This window comes from Aedes albopictus, chromosome 2, assembly GCF_035046485.1.
Source record: "Aedes albopictus strain Foshan chromosome 2, AalbF5, whole genome shotgun sequence".
Classification (NCBI taxonomy): Eukaryota; Metazoa; Arthropoda; class Insecta; order Diptera; family Culicidae; genus Aedes; species Aedes albopictus.
Window position 1 is genome coordinate 431,646,118 of NC_085137.1, and position 15,284 is coordinate 431,661,401.

General features: G+C 39.4%; 1 long non-coding RNA gene across 1 annotated transcript; it reads right to left on the minus strand.

Annotated features, from left to right (window-relative positions):
- Nucleotides 1-6,486: 6,486 nt before the first annotated feature.
- On the minus strand, nucleotides 6,487-8,159 carry LOC134287365 (uncharacterized). Its single transcript, XR_009997250.1, has 2 exons — nucleotides 6,925-8,159; nucleotides 6,487-6,833 (listed from the first exon to the last, which is right to left on the minus strand). It is a non-coding gene; the product is annotated as an uncharacterized LOC134287365 (long non-coding RNA).
- Nucleotides 8,160-15,284: the final 7,125 nt, after the last annotated feature.

The window sequence follows — 15,284 nt, forward strand, 5'->3', positions numbered from 1 at the left end:
CGTGGTAGTGGTGACGAAGTGGTGCTAGGTGGTGCTAGGTGGTAAAAAGTTGAAGTGGACGAATTTGTTTATCTTGGTACTCTAGTAACGTACGTAACCAAAAGTTCAGATAAAAAGGTACTTCATAAGCTAAGCAGCTTGTTCGAGGTTGCTCATTAGCCTTCTAAGCAGCTTCATTTTTAAGTAATTTTGGAACTTGAAAGTTCACATAAGCACGCCGGATAGCCTTCTAAGCAGCTTCTGACAGAGCTTTGACAAAATTCATGCAGAAACAAAAATGTGTTTTTCAGAATCACAACCCTGTTGGTGAATTTGTGATTCATGGTCTGGAAATTGCTTCTTATAATTATATTTTCACATATGTAGCTGCTATGTAGAATTGAACTGGATCCTCCTGCATGAGGATTCGCTACTGTACAAATGTGCAAAACTAACTGCCGACTTAACGCTGCGCTGCTGAAGACACTTGACAAAGTCAAGCTAATTCCACTACTGTACAAATGTGCAAAACTAGCTGCCGACAGAAAATCGATTCAAGTCAGACTTTACCTGCTGTTCATTCAATCGCAACTGTAGTACTGTGGTAGAGTGTAGGGTTTCCACACAGCGACTATCCGTTCGAATCCGATGGGCGTCAACTTTTTTTTCTCAAGCCTAGTATTCATTGATTTGATAAATTCATATTTGTCATTTATTCGTGTATGCTTAAACAGTTGTTTTCTGTGAAAGAAATAAATTTAATGTTCATTGAAACACAATGCTACTGAACTGAACTTCTATGAACTTGAAAGTTCCGACAAGCAGCTTTAAAGTTCCGCAAAGTTCAGATAAAGTTCCGAATGGAACTTTCTGGCTGCTTAAGAAGCTAACAATGAGCCTTGCTGGAACTTGTGACCGAAGTTCCAGCAAGGCTCATCGTTAGCACCTTAAGCAGCCAGAACGTTCCATTTGGAATTTTATCTGAACTTCGCGGAACTTGAAAGTGTATTTTGTCATGGGAAGCAGGACTTTTGGTTACTTGGGATGCGATCGGGCCTTTTTCGGTCTGCGAAACAAGCTGAAGTCTTGTAGGCTGCAAACGAATACAAAACTCGCGTTGCACAAGACTCTGATACTTCCGGTCGCTTTATACGGCCATGAATCGTGGACGTTGAAAGAAGCTGATCGGAAAGCCTTTGGAGTCTTCGAACGTAAAGTGCTGCGAACAATACTCGGCGGTAAACTGGAGGACGGCATCTGGTAGCGTCCCATGAACCACGAATTGTACCAAGTATATTAAGAGATGAATATAGTGAAGCGAATAAAACATGGCAGGCTGCCCGGCATACAAGCAACGTGCCCAGCTCACCGCAGCCTTCCGATTTTCGCGGTATGGACGATGGTTCTCTGAATGGCTGAGTTGATGCAGCCCGTGATGCATTCGCCTTCTCCACGTTCCGTCTTTCATCTGCACTCCGCCGAAGATAGTACGCGGCATCTTTCGTTCGAAAACTCCAAGGGCGCGTTGGTCCCGTGCACGCATAGTCAATGCTTCGTGCCCATACAGGACTATCGGTCTAATCAGTGTTTTGTAGATAGTTAACTTCGTGTGACAGCGTAATTTTCTCGATCGTAGAGTTCTGTGGGATTCAAAGTAAGCTCGCTTTCCTACCACAATATGTCTCTGAATTTCTCTGCTGGTCTCGTTGCCGCCGATCACCAGTGAGCCCAAGCACACAAATTCCTCTAGCCCCTCGATTTCATCAACGTCAATAGATATTCGGGGTGGCTGGCGCGATAGAACCCCTGTTTAGTAATGAACACAAGAAATTTAGGCACTGGACTGTATTGGGATATAGATAGTGCAGCAGATAGAGAATAGCCCAAGAAACAGTACTAGCTAACAGCAATTTCGTAAGCTAAAGTTTGCTTAAGAGTCGTTTGTTCAACTTTTGTACAGCAAAAATGTTTGTTGGGAAGGGTTTCGGATAGGGAGGGGAAAACGCTTGATCACTTTAACGCTTTCACTTCTTTATTCTCTAGCTGTCTCTATTTACATTTTTACACTTTGATTAGTTTCACTCCGGGTTGTTCAAACCATGCAAACGCTTTTAACTATTTTGACCCCACATGGGTGGGGTGGTTATCTATGCAAGCAGGGAGCCCTTTTGGCCCTTATGGGACCTGAGCTCAGAGTCAGGATCAGTGCTAATCAGGATACTTCAACTGAACCTATCTCCACCCAGTTAGTTTCCTAAGCTGGGTACAGATCGGGAACGTACTCTGAGGCCTTGCCAAGGTTTTATGGGACGGAAGGCAGCTCCGACATTAGCCCATCCGTCGTTTCAGGTCAGTATCACCCGGCCCTACTAAGAGGATAGAATGCCGTCGCCACCAGCACACCTCTACTCCGCGATCATCTAAGGCACCCTACACACTACTCAAACCGTTTGACCAACATTGCCACCGCCCCCAGGTTGGTCGAACCAGCAAATGTTTCTGCAACCGTACGACGAACTGCCAAATCGTGTTGCACCAACATATCACTTTGGTTGCACCAACATCATCTCCCATTTGAAATCGCGCTATGTTTGTGCAACAACACTGCACACGGTACGATCGGTTCGTCAAACGTTGGCTCCGCCCACCGTTGGTTTGAGTAAAATCAAACTGGTTTGATTTTTGCCAACCAAACCATCAACCGTCAAATCGGTTTGACGAACTGCCAAATCGGTTCGTCAAACAGCATCACACACGGTCAAACACAGCACCAACTCAACCACCAACCTGGGGGCGGAGTCAATGTTGGTCATACCGTTTGAGTAGTGTGTAGGGTGCCTAAAAGTGTACCATATCATTAATCAATTCCATCGCGCGCGCCAGTACATATACACTGTAATCAGGAACTTACTGGCGTTGCTCCTGATGTGCCCGAGGCACCCCTGACCAGGCTAGGGCACTTTGGAAGCGATGCCGATTCGCTTGTACAGAGTTTATGCTGCCGGATGTGTGGTATTTCTGAAGAGGCCAAGCAGAGCCCACTGCTGAACCCCCGCCACGCCTAGGCAAACTCCTCTTGAACTATTCGTGTGCAGTGCACATGATGCTCGGTCACCTTACGATGCCAAAGGTGGTGAGTCCTCACAAGCGTTCGAACCCCAAGTAACATTTTAAGTTTTGTTCGGATCTACAAGAGATCTTCATGACCAATTTTATAAAACTTGCAATAAAACTGAATCATACATCAAAACCTCTTGATAACCTCTTTAAGAGTATCTTCCGGCTAAGTGGACCACTCTCGGAGAGGTTTTTCAAACCGCATTAAGAGTAGCAATAAACCCGTTTTAAAACCTAGTTGAAAAATTTTCCATTCCCGATTGTTGTTGTTTCTTTTTTCAAAAAAAAACTATGACAGCTCATGATCAGGGTGCAAAATGTTCATAGTCATTGACTGAAAACAGCACGAATTTGAGTGATTCTGCGCTGAATATTCAAAACAAACAAGTTCATTTTCGCTCTTCCTCTTCACACAGTCAGTCAGTTCGTAGTCATTGAATATGAACCCGATCGAGAAATTATAATTACCTACGTTTATGGGTACGATTCCTTCCAAAAACACTCTACAACAATGAAATAGGAAAAGATCTGTGTAAATCACCGTTAAATGTAATCTAAATGTCAATATTTTATCAGCAATTTAACACTTTGTAAGATGTTTACAAATATTCATTGACTTTCATTCAGCAGAGAGAGATTTATTTATGTGAGCATGTTATAAAAATGGTGGTAAACTATCAATTCATTGCTAATTTAAGCAAAATTAACTATTTTCCATTCACGTTAGCTAATTCTTCAATATGGCGACGACCATAATCAGCGAAAATAAAACGAAAGCAAGTTTACTTTTATGATGACCGCAATAAACCTAGCAGTGTCGTAGTTCTGCTTTTCCACCAAAAAATGTCGTTAGGGTAGGTAATCAAAATTTGAACCAAATTGCGGCTTTCTGAAGCAGTGCAAATTTTAAGTTATTTTTTGTCCCACATGGAAATAATTTACTACGGCAAAATCGTATGTACATAAAAGCCACGGGTATAAGCTTCCTGTTAAATGGTAAAAAGTTTGTATTTGCACCGAATTTCATTGAAATATTCGATTTTTCATCAACAATGATTTTAATCTTAATTTGAACCATCGTAGGGGGATTAGGGGCATAATGGACACCCTAAGCAAATGAGTACGTTAGGCCTGTATAACAGAGAAAAACTTAACATATTATCAGTTCACTTACAACTTTAACTTGTTTCCCACGTATTTCAATCATTTACAGCAGGTAGAATCTCTTTATTGTGAAGAAATAATGAATTGTAAACCGTGTGTTTTTCAGGGCTGGCAGGAAAGGTACGGGGCGAAATGGACACCCATCGGGGCATAATGGACACCCCTGTATATTTTATGCTAATTCTTTGGTTACATCGACCAGTTAAGTAATTTGCCTACGGCGATCAATACCACAGATATAATACTCCATCTTAGATGAGTTTACATAACATCAAGTTAATTAAATAAATTTTAGGCTAAAATTATGAGATTGATTTATTCCAAATTATCTAAAACGCCTAACAGTATGCAATGCGCGTACATCCATTCGTATTTGCCAGTGTTCATTTCGCCCCGAATCGACTACAACATTAAAATTTCTATTTTAAGTAAATTCTGATCAAATATAAATTACTTCATCCATTGCTAAATCTCCGTATACTTGTAGATAAGGTAACAATTCACTTGTTTTTTTGGTGGACACACTCCACCACTCTTAATATCTTATTTGAAGCTGCTTCGAAATTATAAAAATTTCACCATATGAAAAACATATTTCAATTTCAATGATATTTTGATTATTTTGGAGGAATATAAATGGTAGTTTTGCAAAATAGAACCATGACTTGTTCCTTTACACTTATGCATTAAAAGTTTAGCATGAAAGTCAACGGTTTCGGCAAAAACAGGGGTGTCCATTTCGCCCCGGGTGTCCATTATGCCCCTAATCCCCCTAATCATAATTTGAACCAATTTTAATCTTAATTTGAACTACTGGCGGCAGCAGCTCGAGCAACTCACAAAACAGCCAATTCCATGCTAAACAATTAAAAATCACATGAATCTGCTAATTTTCATACCTATTTTTCATTAGGCAGTGGAATCTCAACTCAGAATGTTCGAAATTCTTTAGGAATTTGGAAACTAAATTTGGAATTTTTCATCCCCGAAGAGTAAACAAAGCAACCACTAGCGCAATCTACAGGCCAACACTAGAAGTTCACCCCCGTTTACTAGTTCAAATTTAGATTACAAATTCTAGATTAAGTTTAAATAAGGGCCAAAGTAACATGAGAGAGTTCTCTTCATCGACTCTCTCTTCTTCAAATTAAAGTGACAAGATGCAAGTATGGTTGCATTTTTTGGTCATAAATCGCTAGGTTGCGATGCAATCTAGCGTCTAAGTGTAAAAAAGTTCGATTGAATTTGCATCTTGTCACTTTAATTTGCAGAAGAGAGAGTCGATGAAGAGAACTCTCTCATGTTACTTTCGCCCTTGTTTAAACTCAATCTAGAAATGGTTCAACTTAAGATAACATTCTCCAAGTAAGAATCACTTAAATTTGATAATTTTATGACAAATAATGCGGAATATTACTTGGTTGGTCGATTCTACGATAAATAAGCTTTCATTTGACGTATTCACTTAGGGGCTGTTCATAAACCACGTAGACCGAAATTTGGCCATCTCAGACTCCCCCTCCCCCCTTGTAGACTTTTGTCCATACAAAAATTTTGAAATTTGTATGGAGCGTAGACTTTGGCCAGACCCCCCCCCCTCCCCCCAAAAAGTCTACGTGGTTTATGAACAGCCCCTTATTGTGTGTGATGCAATGCTTGACCTGTATGGGTGCACCGAAAATGGGATTTCTCTGGGGGGAAATAGGTGAAATCACAGTGATTTTTCAATTGCTTATTTTCGATGGCAATAACGTTTTTTTTTTTCAATGCTTTTAAAGCTTATGTTATCAGATTATATTACGGAAAACTGTTTAACATCTTTTTCGGGACAATATTTGCCCAAAAAGTACGTCATTTCAATGAATTTCAAAATAGTTCAAATTAAAATTACATTTTGACTAGTTCAAATTTTGATTTCTTACCCTACTAATCGAACGGATCGCAATCTGTTGAGAGTTTTAACAGTTTTATTGTGGTAATAATGATTGCCAGAAGGTTTACATATCGTAAAGTTTTGTTTACTCTTATAATCTTTCTTTATGGATATCTTAAAGTATACTATAAAACATTTTATCAATGGTTTTCATAAAAGCAATCATAAAACAGCGAGTTTTAATTATTGCTGTAATAAAACCCTAATAATAATCAAACAAAACCAATCAGCAATGAAATTGTTACTTGGGACATGCTTCGCCTAAGAAAAGTCGTCTGATGAGTCTATACCAATCGATTTGTATCAGAAAAATTCTGAATAATACCATGTTTATTTTGTTTAATCCAATATACCTAGGCTCTTTATTATGTTGGGTCTAGGACGGGTTTTCCTCTGTGCGCCCATTTGTAAGTAGAGTATGCATGGCTCCACGACACACGTCAGCCATACAACCAACCTGTTGAACTCGGTTGGTTTGAAGCCCACAAAAACAGTCTGAATGAGAGGGTAACGACCGTTCATACGTGGACCAGTACATGCCGTACTTCTTTAGAGTAAAGCACGTGGTGGCTATCCATCAACCATCTCATCTCATCTCTCGGAGGGAACTTGTTCAGGCATCAACAGTTCATAAAGGGTCCTGGAATGACGAAGAGTTCAAGCATATCATCTTGGTTTGAGATTATCATTAACATAAGTTTATACTTCATTGGAGACCGAAATATACATACAGTCGGAGTGGTCGGAGTGCATTCGTTCGAGCTCAACAAGTTTTTGGGAAAGACTTCATACGGAGGGCTGTTGGTCGGCGTGGGTGGAACTCCGGTATCTACCTTCAAGATGTCTGACTGATGCTGCATCAAGAGAGTCTAGGAAAAAAGGGCCACTTTTGAAGATTTCGGTGGAGCAGCTGCTGCTGGTCGAAGGCAAAAACAACATACACAACTTGAAACTGTCGTCGCTTGACTCGACCTCGACGACAAACGGACGGATGGATGATGTGGATTGACTTGCCCCTTCGTTTGATGCTTCGGAGCTGACAGAGCCGTTGAGGTGGGGAACTTTTTTCCTCAAACTTCACCAGAAAGTGCGCGGTGATGATGGGATAAGAAAGGGAAAGCTGCTCCCGTAAACTTTTAAGAATGCCATCCCCTAACTGGGGTTCACATTTCTTTTTCGGCGGTTGTCAGGGGATACCTGCTGGCTTGATGCTGGCTGCTTGAACTCTAGAGTCTGCTTTGGAGAAGAATGGCTCGTGAGACAGCTTAACTAACCAGTTATGGTTTGTTCTTGAACGAACAGTTTGGAATATTTTTGCTCATGTCTCGATGGAATGTTGCGGGCATGTTAAGTTGATCTAAAATGAGAACCTCATTAGTAGCGAAGTAATTTCACCTTTAGCGTTGGTTTCTTATCTCGGTTTGTTTTATGTATGTATGAGACTTGCCAGAAGGGTGGATAAACATTTTATTTAAAACTTTATTCGGAAATCAGGTGATGCGCAAAAGATGAGTGTTTCTGATTTTGATGTAATAAGAGCAAAAAAGAAACATACTCACTGCAGTAAGAAAGAACCGTCATGAAGAGAGCGTAATGGCTAAAGCGTAGTAAAGCTAGGATGGAAGACATATGCGGATACGGTGCAACATCCTACCGCTCCATGGAGCGTTGTTCTGTAAAGCACCAATTTCCAGGTTGTATTTCTAGGTCATCCAAGAACTTCCGTGAGTAAGGCCTGAAGATCTACAGCGTAATTAATGAACTGTTATTACATTACTGATACGGTGTAACATCGTACAGCTCCATGGACCATTTCTTCGTGGCGAATCAATTTGCAAAGATGTTCTGGGACCCCTAAGAACGTTCGTGAATAAAGACCTAAAGACCTGCAACCGTATTCAATAGATTCTTGTTACATTACTGATGCCATGTAACATCCTACTAGCCCATTACACATTGTGCTGAAGAAAACTATATTCCAAAAATGTTCCAGGTCATCCAAGAACTTTCGTGAGTGAAGACCTTAAGATCTACAAGTATCATTAATGGATTGTTGTTACATTACTGGTTGTAACATCCTATAGGTCCATCAACCATTTTCGAACTAACATCGAAAGATGTTCTAGGTGCCCAAGAACTTCAGGGAAAAAGACTTTAAGATCTATAAGCGTATAATCAATAGATTGTTCTTCCATTACTGGTGTGGTGCAACATCCTACAGTTCCATTAGGCATTGTGCAGAAGAAAACTAATTTTCAAAGATATTCGGCTCCTCCAAGATCTTCTGCGAGGTCAGGCCTTAAGATCTATAAACGTAATCGATAGATTGTAGTTAAATTACAAATACGCTGCAACATTTTAAAGCTTCATGGAGCATGGTTCTGTAAAGAACCAATTCCCAAAGAAGTTCTTCCTCGTATTGGTAAAGAATCCAGCAGTGAGATGAGTGGCTAATGGGAGTCTCCTGTTAGCCTTGTGGATAAGGCTATGGATCGCCAATACGGACACTGCGGTTTCGATTCCCGTTCCGATCAAAAAAATTTCTCGACTTCCATGGGCCTTGTGCATCATTGTACTTGTCTCACAAATACAAACTCATGCAATGGCAGGCACAGGAAGCCGTTCAGTTAATAACTGTGAGCACTTAAAAAAAACACTAAGATAAAGAGAGACAGACCTAGTTCCAGTGAGAACGTAGAGTCACATAGAAGCAGAAGAAGATGGATGGGTAATTTCTGTTTGGGCTTGGTCGCTGTGAAAAATAAATGTTCTTAGATTATCTAGAATATCTCTGGAAATCACTGCTCTACAAAACAAAACCTGTAGAATATTGTAATGTGATAACAACCCATTGATCACGCTTGTAAATATTAAGACCTTTATTCGCGAAAGTACTTAATTGACCTAAAACATCTTTGGAAATCACTGCTCTACAAAATCTTCCCCTAAACCGCAAATATAACCATCTCTGTTGTACATATGTACGACGAGCGAAAGCGATTTATTTATTGTAGCTTAGTTGGTAAAGCACTTGTCTAGCGAATAAGGGTCGTGAGTTCAAATCTCACCTGAGCTGTGGATTTTTTCCCAATTTAATCAATAATTTACCCATCTGTACATATGTACGTTGAGTTATTTGAAAATCATAATTGACCACACGGATTGGTATTACCGAAAATTTGCACTTTGAGTGGGTACTCTACAAAAAATTCTTCCTTTGACCTATGGAATGTTGCATCGTAATCACAACCTATTGTTAACGATTGTGGATCATAAGCCATACATTTCTTGGGTGGCCTATCAGTAGATCGGCTCCAGAGGCACGTTCTCCTCCATTTGAGAAATTTGTGCCATATGGTAGAGTTCTTGGATGGCCTAGAACATCTTTGGAAATGTCTACTCTACATAGCTCTCCTAGATCCTAAGGTTTATATTCACGAGAGTTCTTAGAGGACCTTGAATATGTTTGGTAATCAGCATTCTACCCTTCCCCAGAAATCACCTATCATCCTTTTCGGAAGAGTTCCCTTCTGGACATTTAGTGCGCGATAAATTTGAAAAAAAAAAACATGATTATGATGATGTACCTGGGTTTGTTACTCGAGTCGAGTCATGTACAAGACGCTGAAGACGACCTTACAATTGAGGTCGAAATACGTATCTGTCAAAGGATGCAAATTCTTAGTGGAATTAAAAGGAACTTAACTATTTAACAACTTTTTACTTAAAAAAAACATGTTAATTCCGTGCACTTCGGTGCTTTCTTCGACGATTCCTTCAGGAATTTCTTCAAGGATTCCCATAGGAATTTGACCAGAGATTTTTTTAGATATTTCCACAGGTATTTTTTCAGAGATTTTTTCAGGATTGCTTCAATAGGAGCATCTGAAATTATTCAAAGTATTTTTGTAGGATTTTTTTCAGGAATTCTTTCCGAAAGTTTTACAAGAGATTTTTCAAAAAAACAGATCCAAGATTTCCTTAAATTATGTACTAAAAATCTTTTAGGAGTTCATCCAAGGATTCTTTCAATAATTCGTCCAGAAATTACTGCAGACATGGATTCATTCAGACTATTCCCAGGGATCCCTACAGAAATTTATCCAGAAATTTGTTAAAATAGTTCTCCTGGGATTTCCTAAAGAATACCTCATGGGATTTTTTTCCAGGATTCCTCATAGGGGTTTCTTTATTTCAGGAGTTTATTCAAAAATTCCTACAAGAATTCCTTCAGGAACTCTTCTTGGGATTTCTTCAGGAATTTCTACTGTAATTCTTTCAAAAACTCCTCCAAGAAATAATACAGGGCATCCTCCAGGAATTGTTTAGGGGTAACCTTAGGAATTACTCTTATGATTGCTTCCCGGATTTCTCCTGAGGTTTCTCCAGAAATTCCTTCAGGAACTGCTACAGGGATTCCTTCAGGTGTTCATCTCCAAAAGCGTTTTAAGATTCCTTCGGGATTTCCCCAAGAATTTTTCTGCGATTTCTCCAGTACTTCCTCCTAAGATTTCTTCAGAAATTATTCCTTGAGATTCCTCCACGAATTCATCAAGGGAATACTCCAAAGATTCCTTCAGGAGTTATTCCAGGGATTTCTCTGGAAACTTCCTCCTAGCGTTCATCCAGGTTCTCCAAAAATCAGTTATTCCTCCAAGAATTTGTCTAGGCGTTTCTCCAGAATTTCATCCAGGATTTTTTCGATGGACTCCACCAGGAATTCCTTCAGAAATTCCTACAGCAATTCCTCCAGAAATCCTCCAGGGATTCCTACAGAAGTTCTTACAGGAATTTCTTCCACCGGGAATTCTTGAAGGTATCTATCAAGAAATTTCATCTCCAAGAATTCCTCCAGGGATTGATCTAGGGATTCCCCTTGTGATTTCGCCTGCGATTCTTCCAGGGACTCCTCTTGGGTTTCCTCTAGACATTCTTCCAGAATTGCTTCAGGGAATCCTCCAGGAATGCTTCCAGTAATTGGCCTTCAAAATTAAGAACTCCTTCAAGAATACCATCTGCTGCTCCTGCAGAGGAATTCCTTTTGAAATTCGTCCGGTGATTTTTTTCAGGAATATGTATATCCTGATCTGTTTTTCTCGAAGAACTCCCTCAAGAAGTTATCCTTTGATTTTTTCAACAATCCCTGCAGAGATTATTCTAGGAATTTTTCCAGGGATGCTTTGAGAGTGTTCCTCTAAAAAATCCTTCAAGGATTCTTCCAAAAGTTTGTCAAGGGACTTCTTCATAAATTCACTCGGGAATATCTGAAGGATTTCCTCCAACGATTGCTTTAGGACTTCTTAGGATTTCTTCGAGAACTCTACCAGGGGTCTGCTTTCGAGTTTTGCGTAGAGATTTGTACAGAAATTTCTCTTGGAATTTTTCAAAGAAGTCGCCTAAAAATGTTCCAGATATTCCTTCAGGAATCCCTCCATCAGTTTCTTCTGGGGTTCCATAGGGAATACTTACAATAAGTCCTCCAGGGATTCTTCCGAGCATCACGCATATCTCAGAAGAATCAGACTGTAAACATACTTTAAACAAACAAATAAATACTTACATGCTAGAAGCGCTTTCAGAACTTTTTAAAGAGAATCCTTCAACTTTTTAAAGAGAATTCACCCAGGGAAAACCTTTTCGAAGTTCTCTCAGTGTTCGCTTCCCTTCTTTAGCAAATGCACCAGGAATTTTTCTAGGAATTGCTTCTTAAATTCCTCTTGACATTCATTCCAGGGATTCGTCAAGAAATTCCTTCCGGTGAATTCCAGGATTTTTCCAAGAATTCCATTATTTGAGAGTTATCCGGTAATACGTCCAGGAAATTCATCAAGAATTTCTGTAGGGATTCCTTTCAGGAATTCTTACAGGAATACCTCGAGGGGTTTACTCCAGTGAAGAATTCTTCTAAGGATTCTTCCGGAAATACGTTCTTCAATATTTCTATAGGATTATGCTCTGCGATGAATATATGCAGTATATGAGTATATCAAGCTGCCTTTGTGCAAATTCCGACAAGGATGTACGATTAATTACTGAAAGAACTCTAGTTAGTCATGAAAAACAATATGTAGATATTGAAAAAAATCGGATTGATTTCCATTATGCTCTAACGGAGAAAATGTTGAATGAAATCATGAAGAAAAATTTTGGGTTAGTTCTAATTTTCCAGAAATTAGTCATTACGCCGATTTGTGTACACACAAAGAAATTCTGAAAACTATTAATTTAACTATATAATAACACTCTGCGGAGTTTCTCGCACGATTTTATTTGAATTCCCTCGAATATTTCACCAAGAATTTCCTATAAGGTAAGTTATCGCAGGAGACATTCTGAGGAAACCCCGTACACAGCTAATTGCATTCGGTAATTTTTACCGAAATCTCAACCGCTGAGCATTCGATAATGGGGTTTTGATGAAATTTTGTAAAAAAAATACCAAATTTCGGTAAAATGTTATCGTTTATCTGTCAAACTCTAACGAATTTCGGTGATAGTTACTACTTTTATCGATTTTTTTTCCTGTAAAACACACTTAATGGTTGAGATTTCGGTAAAACATTACCGAAGTCGGTGATTTTTTCTAACTGTGTAGAAGAATCCCTGCAATAACTTTGGAAGAAATCTCTAAAAATCCAGAATCTCGGGACAATTTCTGGTAAAGTCGGAATTTTGGGAATAATGCAGAGAAAATCTGTAAAAAAGATCCAGGGTGATCACTCCCAAGAAACATTTTTGCTGTATAAGAGTGGAATAAACCACTCATAAGCAAACTTCAGCTTAAGAAATCATTGTTCAGCTACTTATGTTTCTTGGGCTGCAAAACATCCGGTACAACTACAAGGAACAGCCTGGCTTTGAAAGAATGCAAGAGACGAATTCTATGAGAAATATAAGCAATAACTCCTGTGGAAATCCCAGAAGGCACTCTGGAAAAAAATCTTAGGAGAAAGTCCAGGGTAAACTAAGAAAAACTCTGAGAGACATCTCATGACCAACATCGGAAGGAATATTGTAAGAGAAGTTCCAGGTGATACTCCGAGAGAAATCTCAGGTGAAACTTCAAAATAAACTTCGCGAAAACTTTTAGGAAATTCTCTCCCACAGGAAGAACATCTTGAAGAAAGCCCAAAGCAGTTGTTTGAAGATATCACAGGAAAAAAAATTAAAGAAATCTCTTGAGGAACTCTTGCAGTAAATTCGTGAGAACTCGTTCAGAAACCCTTGGAGGAACTTTAGTAGAAACCCCAGGAATAACTCCTTTAGCAACTTCGAAAGAAATTCTGGGGAAGTCCCAAGAGGAACACCGGAAGGAATCGTGTAAAATTTCCATGAGGAATGCCGAAAGAAATTCCACGATTTATCCCGACAGAAGTTCTTATAGAGATTCCGGGATAAATTCTGGTAGAAATCCTAGAAAGATTTCTTTGAGCAAAACACTGGAGGAACTCCGGGAAGAAATAGCATCCCCGTGAAAAACTACAGGAGAAATCAGTTGGAATTCAGGAATCCTGGAAGGAATCCGAAAGCATACCTTTCCGGAAAAAATCAAGTAGGAATACCAAGAAAAAATAGCATCAAAATGCGGAAGGAATTTTATAAGAAATCCTGGAAGACATTCCAGAAGGTATTAATAAAGAAGTTCCAGAAAGAAACCTTGATAGAATTTCTGGAAAAAAATCCTTGTAGCGAAATTTCTATATGGATTTTTACTACCAGGTTTTTCGTTTTTATTCATACGACCCAATGTTTTTTTATCGGAGTAAAATTTTCCTGAGTACTCAAGATATTCCCTGAGTATTCCAGATTTGTCCCTGTTAAATAGAGTTCCCTGAAATCCCCGGTTTTCTAGGTTTTTCCAGGTAATACACCCTGATCTTCTTTTCTTTCCGCGTTCCTGACTTCCAGTTTTGCTGTCTTTTTGTCTTACTGCCTTCATATCTTCTTGTCTTTATGCTTCCTAGTCTTTCTGGAATACTGTCTTCTTGTGACTCAAATTTCGAAATATTCGTATGGACTAAAGGGGTCGTTCATAAACCACGTAGACTTTTTGGCGGGAGGGGGGCTAAGGTCTACGCTCCATACAGATTTTAAAATTTTTGTATGGACGAAAGTCTACGAGGGGGAGGAGTGTGTAACGGAAAAAAAGTTTTGCGAAACACTACAAATGCATTGCGCTCCCGATGGGTACCACAATGTAGACAACTGCTAAAAGAACCCTACAAATGCGCATTTTATTTTCCGCATCGAGCCCCACATTTTGAAGCTAGTGGGATACGAAAAGTAAAATATAACGAATACATTGGAACCTTACAAATGCACATTTTATTTTCCGTATCGGGCCCCACGTCTGGGAACTTAGATACGCAAAATAAAATGGAACATTACAAATGCACAAAACACAAACATGCAACACATAACATTAATTTGTGCCCAGTCATCCATATGGAAAACGAAGTCCAAACCCAGGATGACGAGGTTTCATTATTGTTCTTGGTCCATCAGTCATCCTAGAAAAGTATTTTGTTTGGCAGTTCGCCTTTTAGTTCGCAGCATCTGTTGCTGCATTCATAGCTTGTTCTAGTCTAGGAATTTCTAATCCTAAGGGGCATCCAGATTCGGGCAACAACACAAGACCGTCTACAATTTGATGTCCGTGTTAGGGGACGGCTTGTGCGTTTTGTACTGGATCGCTCCTGAAATTTTTGGAGTGCTACAAATGCACATTAAATTTCAGGGACAAATGTACAAACCTTAGTAAAACATACAAAATAAACAGACAAAATGTTCACAACAATTTACAAATGTAACACACTCCATGCAACAATCGAAGAATTTTCCATGAATTGGAGAATGCAATCCATGGAAAATTCATAAAACTACTTTACAACGTATTAACTATATTACAAACGTAACAAGTGTCTGAGATGGCGAAAAATTAGTCTACGTAGTTTATGGACAGCGCCTAAGTACAGGTATTCTTCGATATAACGTACCCTCGATATAGCGTACCCTCGATATAGCGAATTCGATATAACGTACATTTTGCTTCGATATAACGTACCGTGACCGGCCATAATTCTGCGCAGTC